Genomic DNA, 11647 nt, shown 5'->3' with positions numbered 1-11647 from the left:
CCAACAGCAATCAGAGGCACTCCCACTGGAACCAGCAGAGACCAGAGACACTCCCACAGGAACCAACAGCAATCAGAGCCAATCACACAGGAACCAACAGCAATGAGAGACACTCCCACAGGAACCAGCAGCGGCCAGCGAAAATCCCATCGGAAACTGCAGCGTCCAGAGACAAGCCCACAGGAACCAACAGCAATCAGAGAAACTCCCACAGGAGCCAATAGCAATCAGAGACTCTCCCACCGAAAACAAAATTGCCCTGAGACACTCCCACAGGAACCAGCAGAGACCACAGACACTCCCACAGGAACCAACAGCAATCAGAGACACTCCCACAGGACCCAACAGCAATCAGTGACACTCCCACAGGAAACAGCGGTGGCCACAGACAATCCCACAGGAACCAGCAGCGACCAGAGAAACTCCCACAGGAACCAGCAGTGAACAGTGACACTCACACAGGAACCGGCAGTGGTCAGAGACACTCCCACAGGAACCAACAGCAATCAGAGACACTCGCACAGGAACCAGCAGAGACCAGAGACATTCCACAGGAACCAGGCGAGACCAGAGACACTTCCACAGGAACCAACAGCAACCAGAGACACTCCCACCGGAACCAGCAGAGACCAGTTGCACTCCCACAGGATCCAGCAGCAACCAGAGAAACTCCCACAGGAACCAGCAGAGACCAGGGGCACTCCTTCAGGAACCTGCAGAGACCAGTGACAGTCGCACAGGAACCAGCAGAGACCAGAGACACTTCCACAGGAACCAACAGCAACCAGAGACACTCCCACAGGAACCAGCAGAGACCAGGGACACTCCCACAGGAACCAGCAGCAACCAGAGACACTCCCACAGCAAGCAGCAGAGACCAGGGAAACTCCCACAGGAACCAGCAGAGACCATTGACCGTCCCACAGGAACAAGCAGAGGAGAGAGACACTCCCACAGGAACCAACAGAGACCAGAGACAATCCCATAGGAACCAGCAGAAACCAGAGACACTCCCACAGGAACCAACAGCAATCAGAGACACTCCCACTGGAAACAGTAGAGACCAGAGATACTCCTACAGGGACCAGCAGTGGCCAGAGAATCTCCCACAGGAACCTGCAGCGACCAGAGCCACTCCCACAGGAACCAGCAGTGGCCAGAGACACTCCCACAGGAACCAACAGAGACCAGAGACACTCCCACAGGAACCAACATCAACCAGAGACACTCCCACAGGAATCAGCAGCACCAGGGACACTCCCACAGGAACAAGCAGAGACCAGGGACACTCCCACAGGAACCAGCAGAGACCTGGGACACTCCCACAGGAACCAGTAGAGACGAGTGACAGCCCCACAGATACCAGCAGAGGACGGATACACTCCACAGGAACCAAAAGAGACCAGAGACTCTCCCACAGGAACCAGCAGCAATCAAAGACACTCCCACAGGAACCAACAGAGACCAGAGACACTCCCACAGGAACCAGCAGAGACCAGGGACACTCCCACAGGAAGCAGCAGTGACCAGGGAAAATCACACAGTAACCAGCAGAGTCCAGTGACAGTGCCACAGGAACCAGCAGAGACCAGAACCACTCCACAGGAACCAACAGAGACCAGAGACACTCCCACAGGAACCAATAGCAATCAAAGACACTTCCACAGGAACCAACAGACCGGAGAAACTCCCACAGGAACCAACAGAGACCAGGGCTACTCCCACAGGAACCGGCAGAGACCAGATACACTCATACAGGAACCAGCAGAGACCAGTGACAGTCCCACAGGAACCAACAGAGACCGGAGACACTCCACCAGGAACCAGCAGCAATCAGAGACACTCCTACAGGAACCAACAAAGACCAGAGACACTCCCACAGGAACCAAGAGCAATCAGAGAAACTCCCACAGGAGCCAATAGCAATCAGAGACTCTCCCACAGGAACCAAAAGTGCCCTGAGACACTCCCACAGGAACCAGCAGAGACCACAGACACTCCCACAGGAACCAACAGCAATCAGAGACACTCCCACAGGACCCAACAGCAATCAGTGACACTCCCACAGGAAACAGCGGTGGCCACAGACAATCCCACAGGAACCAGCAGCGACCAGAGAAACTCCCACAGGAACCAGCAGTGAACAGTGACACTCACACAGGAACCGGCAGTGGTCAGAGACACTCCCACAGGAACCAACAGCAATCAGAGACACTCGCACAGGAACCAGCAGAGACCAGAGACATTCCACAGGAACCAGGCGAGACCAGAGACACTTCCACAGGAACCAACAGCAACCAGAGACACTCCCACCGGAACCAGCAGAGACCAGTTGCACTCCCACAGGATCCAGCAGCAACCAGAGAAACTCCCACAGGAACCAGCAGAGACCAGGGGCACTCCTTCAGGAACCTGCAGAGACCAGTGACAGTCGCACAGGAACCAGCAGAGACCAGAGACACTTCCGCAGGAACCAACAGCAACCAGAGACACTCCCACAGGAACCAGCAGAGACCAGGGACACTCCCACAGGAACCAGCAGCAACCAGAGACACTCCCACAGCAAGCAGCAGAGACCAGGGAAACTCCCACAGGAACCAGCAGAGACCATTGACCGTCCCACAGGAACAAGCAGAGGAGAGAGACACTCCCACAGGAACCAACAGAGACCAGAGACAATCCCATAGGAACCAGCAGAAACCAGAGACTCTCCCACAGGAACCAACAGCAATCAGAGACACTACCACTGGAAACAGTAGAGACCAGAGATACTCCTACAGGGACCAGCAGTGGCCAGAGAATCTCCCACAGGAACCTGCAGCGACCAGAGCCACTCCCACAGGAACCAGCAGTGGCCAGAGACACTCCCACAGGAACCAACAGAGACCAGAGACACTCCCACAGGAACCAACAGCAACCAGAGACACTCCCACAGGAACCAGCAGCACCAGGGACACTCCCACAGGAACAAGCAGAGACCAGGGACACTCCCACAGGAACCAGCAGAGACCTGGGACACTCCCACAGGAACCAGCAGAGACGAGTGACAGCCCCACAGATACCAGCAGAGGACGGATACACTCCACAGGAACCAAAAGAGACCAGAGACTCTCCCACAGGAACCAGCAGCAATCAAAGACACTCCCACAGGAACCAACAGAGACCAGAGACACTCCCACAGGAACCAGCAGAGACCAGGGACACTCCCACAGGAAGCAGCAGTGACCAGGGAAAATCACACAGTAACCAGCAGAGTCCAGTGACAGTGCCACAGGAACCAGCAGAGACCAGAACCACTCCACAGGAACCAACAGAGACCAGAGACACTCCCACAGGAACCAATAGCAATCAAAGACACTTCCACAGGAACCAACAGACCGGAGAAACTCCCACAGGAACCAACAGAGACCAGGGCTACTCCCACAGGAACCGGCAGAGACCAGATACACACATACAGGAACCAGCAGAGACCAGTGACAGTCCCACAGGAACCAACAGAGACCGGAGACACTCCACCAGGAACCAGCAGCAATCAGAGACACTCCTACAGGAACCAACAAAGACCAGAGACACTCCCACAGGAACCAAGAGCAATCAGAGAAACTCCCACAGGAGCCAATAGCAATCAGAGACTCTCCCACAGGAACCAAAAGTGCCCTGAGACACTCCCACAGGAACCAGCAGAGACCACAGACACTCCCACAGGAACCAACAGCAATCAGAGTCACTCCCACAGGAACCAACAGCAATCAGTGACACTCCCACAGGAACCAGCGGTGGCCGCAGACACTCCCACAGGAACCAGCAGAGACCAGGGACACTCCCACAGGAACCAGCAGCAACCAGAGACACTCCCACAGCAAGCAGCAGAGACCAGGGAAACTCCCACAGGAACCAGCAGAGACCATTGACCGTCCCACAGGAACAAGCAGAGGAGAGAGACACTCCCACAGGAACCAACAGAGACCAGAGACAATCCCATAGGAACCAGCAGAAACCAGAGACACTCCCACAGGAACCAACAGCAATCAGAGACACTCCCACTGGAAACAGTAGAGACCAGAGATACTCCTACAGGGACCAGCAGTGGCCAGAGAATCTCCCACAGGAACCTGCAGCGACCAGAGCCACTCCCACAGGAACCAGCAGTGGCCAGAAACACTCCCACAGGAACCAACAGAGACCAGAGACACTCCCACAGGAACCAACAGCAACCAGAGACACTCCCACAGGAACCAGCAGCACCAGGGACACTCCCACAGGAACAAGCAGAGACCAGGGACACTCCCACAGGAACCAGCAGAGACCTGGGACACTCCCACAGGAACCAGTAGAGACGAGTGACAGCCCCACAGATACCAGCAGAGGACGGATACACTCCACAGGAACCAAAAGAGACCAGAGACTCTCCCACAGGAACCAGCAGCAATCAAAGACACTCCCACAGGAACCAACAGAGACCAGAGACACTCCCACAGGAACCAGCAGAGACCAGGGACACTCCCACAGGAAGCAGCAGTGACCAGGGAAAATCACACAGTAACCAGCAGAGTCCAGTGACAGTGCCACAGGAACCAGCAGAGACCAGAACCACTCCACAGGAACCAACAGAGACCAGAGACACTCCCACAGGAACCAATAGCAAACAAAGACACTTCCACAGGAACCAACAGACCGGAGAAACTCCCACAGGAACCAACAGAGACCAGGGCTACTCCCACAGGAACCGGCAGAGACCAGATACACTCATACAGGAACCAGCAGAGACCAGTGACAGTCCCACAGGAACCAACAGAGACCGGAGACACTCCACCAGGAACCAGCAGCAATCAGAGACACTCCTACAGGAACCAACAAAGACCAGAGACACTCCCACAGGAACCAAGAGCAATCAGAGAAACTCCCACAGGAGCCAATAGCAATCAGAGACTCTCCCACAGGAACCAAAAGTGCCCTGAGACACTCCCACAGGAACCAGCAGAGACCACAGACACTCCCACAGGAACCAACAGCAATCAGAGACACTCCCACAGGACCCAACAGCAATCAGTGACACTCCCACAGGAAACAGCGGTGGCCACAGACAATCCCACAGGAACCAGCAGCGACCAGAGAAACTCCCACAGGAACCAGCAGTGAACAGTGACACTCACACAGGAACCGGCAGTGGTCAGAGACACTCCCACAGGAACCAACAGCAATCAGAGACACTCGCACAGGAACCAGCAGAGACCAGAGACATTCCACAGGAACCAGGCGAGACCAGAGACACTTCCACAGGAACCAACAGCAACCAGAGACACTCCCACCGGAACCAGCAGAGACCAGTTGCACTCCCACAGGATCCAGCAGCAACCAGAGAAACTCCCACAGGAACCAGCAGAGACCAGGGGCACTCCTTCAGGAACCTGCAGAGACCAGTGACAGTCGCACAGGAACCAGCAGAGACCAGAGACACTTCCGCAGGAACCAACAGCAACCAGAGACACTCCCCCAGGAACCAGCAGAGACCAGGGACACTCCCACAGGAACCAGCAGCAACCAGAGACACTCCCACAGCAAGCAGCAGAGACCAGGGAAACTCCCACAGGAACCAGCAGAGACCATTGACCGTCCCACAGGAACAAGCAGAGGAGAGAGACACTCCCACAGGAACCAACAGAGACCAGAGACAATCCCATAGGAACCAGCAGAAACCAGAGACTCTCCCACAGGAACCAACAGCAATCAGAGACACTACCACTGGAAACAGTAGAGACCAGAGATACTCCTACAGGGACCAGCAGTGGCCAGAGAATCTCCCACAGGAACCTGCAGCGACCAGAGCCACTCCCACAGGAACCAGCAGTGGCCAGAGACACTCCCACAGGAACCAACAGAGACCAGAGACACTCCCACAGGAACCAACAGCAACCAGAGACACTCCCACAGGAACCAGCAGCACCAGGGACACTCCCACAGGAACAAGCAGAGACCAGGGACACTCCCACAGGAACCAGCAGAGACCTGGGACACTCCCACAGGAACCAGCAGAGATGAGTGACAGCCCCACAGATACCAGCAGAGGACGGATACACTCCACAGGAACCAAAAGAGACCAGAGACTCTCCCACAGGAACCAGCAGCAATCAAAGACACTCCCACAGGAACCAACAGAGACCAGAGACACTCCCACAGGAACCAGCAGAGACCAGGGACACTCCCACAGGAAGCAGCAGTGACCAGGGAAAATCACACAGTAACCAGCAGAGTCCAGTGACAGTGCCACAGGAACCAGCAGAGACCAGAACCACTCCACAGGAACCAACAGAGACCAGAGACACTCCCACAGGAACCAATAGCAATCAAAGACACTTCCACAGGAACCAACAGACCGGAGAAACTCCCACAGGAACCAACAGAGACCAGGGCTACTCCCACAGGAACCGGCAGAGACCAGATACACACATACAGGAACCAGCAGAGACCAGTGACAGTCCCACAGGAACCAACAGAGACCGGAGACACTCCACCAGGAACCAGCAGCAATCAGAGACACTCCTACAGGAACCAACAAAGACCAGAGACACTCCCACAGGAACCAAGAGCAATCAGAGAAACTCCCACAGGAGCCAATAGCAATCAGAGACTCTCCCACAGGAACCAAAAGTGCCCTGAGACACTCCCACAGGAACCAGCAGAGACCACAGACACTCCCACAGGAACCAACAGCAATCAGAGTCACTCCCACAGGAACCAACAGCAATCAGTGACACTCCCACAGGAACCAGCGGTGGCCGCAGACACACCCACAGGAACCAGCAGCGACCAGAGAAACTCCCACAGGAACCAGCATTGAACAGTGACACTCACAGAGGTACCGGCAGTGGCCAGAGAAACTCCCACAGGAACCAACAGCAATCAGAGAGACTCCCACAGGAACCAGCAGAGACCGGAGACACTCCCACAGGAACCAGGCGAGACCAGAGACACTTCCACAGGAACCAACAGCAACCAGCGACACTCCCACCGGAACCAGCAGAGACCAGGGGCACTCCCACAGGAACCAGCAGCAACCAGAGAAACTCCCACAGGAACCAGCAGAGACCAGGGGCACTCCTTCAGGAACCAGCAGAGACCAGTGACAGTCGCACAGGAACCAGCAGAGACCAGAGACACTTCCACAGGAATCTACAGCAACCAGAGACACTCACACAGGAACCAGCAGAGACCAGGGACACTCCCACAGGAACCAGCAGCAACCAGAGACACTCCCACAGCAATCAGCAGAGACCAGGGAAACTCCCACAGGAACCAGCAGAGACCAGTGACAGTCCCACAGGAAAAAGCAGAGGACAGAGGCACTCCCACAGGAACCAACAGAGACCAGAGACAATCCCATAGGAACCAGCAGAAACCAGAGACACTCCCACAGGAACCAACAGCAATCAGAAACACCCCCACTGGAACCAGCAGAGACCAGAGACACTCCTACAGGAACCAGCAGTGGCCAGAGAAACTCCGACAGGAAAATGCAGCGACCAGAGACACTCGTACAGGAACCAGCAGTGGCCAGAGACACTCCCACAGGAACCAAGAGAGACCAGAGACACTCCCACAGGAACCAACAGCAACCAGAGACACTACCACAGGAACCATCAGCACCAGGGACACTCCCACTGGAACCTGCAGCAACCTGAGACACTCACACAGGAACAAGCAGAGAGCAGGGACACTCCCATAGGAACCAGCAGAGACCAGGGACACTCCCACAGGAACCAGCAGCGACCAGTGACAGTCCCACAGGAACCAGCAGAGGACGGAGACACTCCACAGGAACCAACAGAGACCAGAGACTCTCCCACAGGAACCAGCAGCAATAAAAGACACTCCCACAGGAACCAACAGAGACCAGAGACAATCCCATAGGAACCAGCAGAAACCAGAGACACTCCCACAGGAACCAAAAGCAATCAGAGACACACCCACTGAAACCAGCAGAGACCAGAGACACTCCTACAGGAACCAGCAGTGGCCAGAGAAACTCCCACAGGAACCTGCAGCGACCAGACACACTCCCACAGGAACCAGCAGTGGCCAGAGACACTCACACAGCAACCAACAGAGACCAGAGACACTCCCACAGGAACCAACAGCAACCAGAGACACACCCACAGGAACCAGCAGCACCAGGGTCACTCCCACCTGGAACGAGCAGCAACCAGAGACACTCCCACAGGAATCAGCAGAGACCTGGGACACTCCCACAGGAACAAGCAGAGGCCAGTGACACTCCCACAGGAACCAGCAGAGACCAGTGACATCCCACAGGAACCAGCAGAGGACGGAGACACTCCACAGGAGCCAACAGGGACCACAGACTCTCCCACAGGAACCAGCAGCAATCAAAGACACTCCCACAGGAACCAACAGAGACCAGAGACACTCCCACAGGAACCAACAGCAATCAGAGTGACTCCCACAAGAGCCAATAGCAATCAGAGACTCTCCCACAGGAACCAAAAGTACCCTGAGACACTCCCACAGGAACCAGCAGAGACCACAGACACTCCCACAGGAACCAACAGCAATCACTGACACTCCCACAGGAACCAGCGGTGGCCACAGACATGCCCACAGGAACCAGCAGCGACCAGAGAAACTCCCACAGGAAGCAGCAGTGAACAGTGACACTCACACAGGAACCGGCAGTGGCCAGAGACATTCCCACAGGAACCAGGCGAGACCAGAGACACTTCCACAGGAACCAACAGCAACCAGAGACACTCCCACCGGAACCAGCAGAGACCAGGGGCACACCCACAGGAACCAGCAGCAACCAGAGAAACTCCCACAGGAACCAGCAGAGACCAGGGGCACTGCGTCAGGGAACAGCAGAGACCAGTGACAATCGCACACGAACCAGCAGAGACCAGAGACGCTTCCACAGGAACCAACAGCAACCAGAGACACTCCCACAGGAACCAGCAGAGACCAGGGACACTCCCAAAGGAACCAGCAGCAACCAGAGACACTCCCACAGCAAGCAGCAGAGACCAGGGAAACTTCCACAGGAACCAGCAGAGACCAGTGACAGTCCCGCAGGAACCAGCAGAGGACAGAGACACTCCCACAGGAACCAACAGAGACCCGAGACAATCCCATAGGAACCAGCAGAAACCAGAGGCAGTCCCACAGGAACCAACAGCAATCAGAGACCCTCCCACTGGAACCAGCAGAGACCAGAGACACTCCTACAGGAACCAGCAGTGGCCAGAGAAACTCCCACAGGAACCTGCAGCGACCAGAGACACTCCCACAGGAACCAACAGAGACCAGAGACATTGCCACGGGAACAAACAGCAACAAGAGACACTCCCACAGGAACCAGCAGCACCAGGGACACTCCCACTGGAACCAGCAGCTACCAGAGACACTCCTACAGGAACAAGCAGAGACCAGGGACACTCCCACAGGAACCAGCAGAGACCAGTGACAGTCCCACAGGAACCAGCAGAGGACAGAGACACTCCCACAGGAACCAGCAGAGACCAGGGCCACTCCCACAGGAACCAGGAGAGACCAGTGACAGTCCCACAGGAACCAGCAGAGACCAGAGACACTACCTCTGGAACCAGCAGAGACCAGAAACACTCCCACAGGAACCGTCAGCAATCAGAAACACTCCCACAGGAATCAGCAGAGACCAGAGTCACTCCCACAGTAACCAACAGCAACCAGAGACACGCCCACAGGAACCAGCAGAGACCAGGGACACTCCCACAGGAACCAGCAGCAACCAGATACACTCCCACAGCAAGCAGCAGAGACCAGGGAAACTCCCACAGGAACCAGCAGAGACCAGTGACAGTCCCACAGAAACCAGCAGAGGACAGAGACCCTCACACAGGAACCAGCAGAGACCATAGACACTCCCACAGGAACCAGGCGAGACCAGAGACACTTCCACAGGAACCAACAGCAATCAGAGTCACTCCCACCGGAAACAGCATAGACCAGGGGCACTCCCACAGGATCCAGCAGCAACCAGAGAAACACCCACAGGAACCAGCAGAGACCAGGGGCACTCCTTCAGGAACCAGCAGAGACCTGGGACACTCCCACAGGAACAAGCAGAGGCCAGTGACACTCCCACAGGAACCAGCAGAGACCAGTGACATCCCACAGGAACCAGCAGAGGACGGAGACACTCCACAGGAGCCAACAGGGACCACAGACTCTCCCACAGGAACCAGCAGCAATCAAAGACACTCCCACAGGAACCAACAGAGACCAGAGACACTCCCACAGGAACCAACAGCAACCAGAGACACTCCCACAGGAACCAGCAGGACCAGGAACACTCCCACAGGAACCAGCAGCAACCAGAGACACTCCCTCAGGAACCAGCAGAGACCTGGGACACTCCCACAGGAACCAGCAGAGACCAGGGAAAATCCCACAGTAACCAGCAGAGACCAGTGACAGTGCCACAGGAACCAGCAGAGACCAGAACCACTCCACAGTAACCAACAGAGACCAGAGACACTCCCACAGGAACCAGTAGCAATGAAAGACACTCCCACAGGAACCAACAGACCAGAGAAACTCCCAAAGGAACCAACAGAGACCAGGGCCACTCCCACAGGAACCGGCAGGGGCCAGGTACACTCCTACAGGAACGAACAGAGACCAGTGACAGACCCACAGGAACCAGCAGAGACCAGAGACACTCCCACAGGAACCAACAAAGAACAGAGACACTCCCACAGGAACCAACTGCAATCAGAGAAACTCCCACAGGAGCCAATAGAAATCAGAGACTCTCCCACAGGAACCAAAAGTGCCCTGAGACACTCCCACAGGAACCAGCAGAGACCACAGACACTCCCACAGGAACCAACAGCAATCAGAGACACTCCCACAGGAATCAACAGCAATCAGTGACACTCCCACAGGAACCAGCCGTGGCCACAGACGCTCGCACAGGAACCAGCAGCAACCAGAGACACTCCCACAGGAACCAGCAGAGACCAGAGACACTCCCACAGGAACCGGGCGAGAGTAGAGACATTTCCACAGGAACCAACAGCAACCAGAGAGACTCCCACCGGAACCAGCAGAGACCAGGGGCACTCCCACAGTAACCAGCAGCAACCAGAGAAAATCCCACAGGAATTAGCAGAGACCAGGGGCACTCCTTCAGGAACCAGCAGAGACCTGTGACAGTCGCACAGGAACCAGCAGAGACCAGAGACTCTTCCACAGGAACCAGCAGCAACCAGAGACACTCCCACAGCAATCAGCAGATACCAGGGACACTCCCACAGGAACCAGCAGTAACCAGAGACACTCCCACAGGAACCAACAGAGACCAGAGACACTCCCACAGGAACCTGCAGCGACCAGAGACAAGCCCACAGGAACCAACAGAGACCAGAGACACTCCCACAGGAACCAACAGCAATCAGAGAAACTCCCACAGGAGCCAATAGCAATCAGAGACTCTCCCACAGGAACCAAAAGTGCCCTGAGACACTCCCACAGGAACCAGCAGAGACCACAGACACTCCCACAGGAACCAACAGCAATCAGAGACACTCCCACAGGAACCAACAGCAATCACTGACACGCACACAGGAACCAGCGGTGGCCACAGACGCTCGCA

This window comes from Carcharodon carcharias, chromosome 6, assembly GCF_017639515.1.
Source record: "Carcharodon carcharias isolate sCarCar2 chromosome 6, sCarCar2.pri, whole genome shotgun sequence".
Taxonomy (NCBI): Eukaryota; Metazoa; Chordata; class Chondrichthyes; order Lamniformes; family Lamnidae; genus Carcharodon; species Carcharodon carcharias.
The sequence above is the reverse complement of the archived record's forward strand: the minus strand, read 5'-3'. Positions refer to the sequence as shown.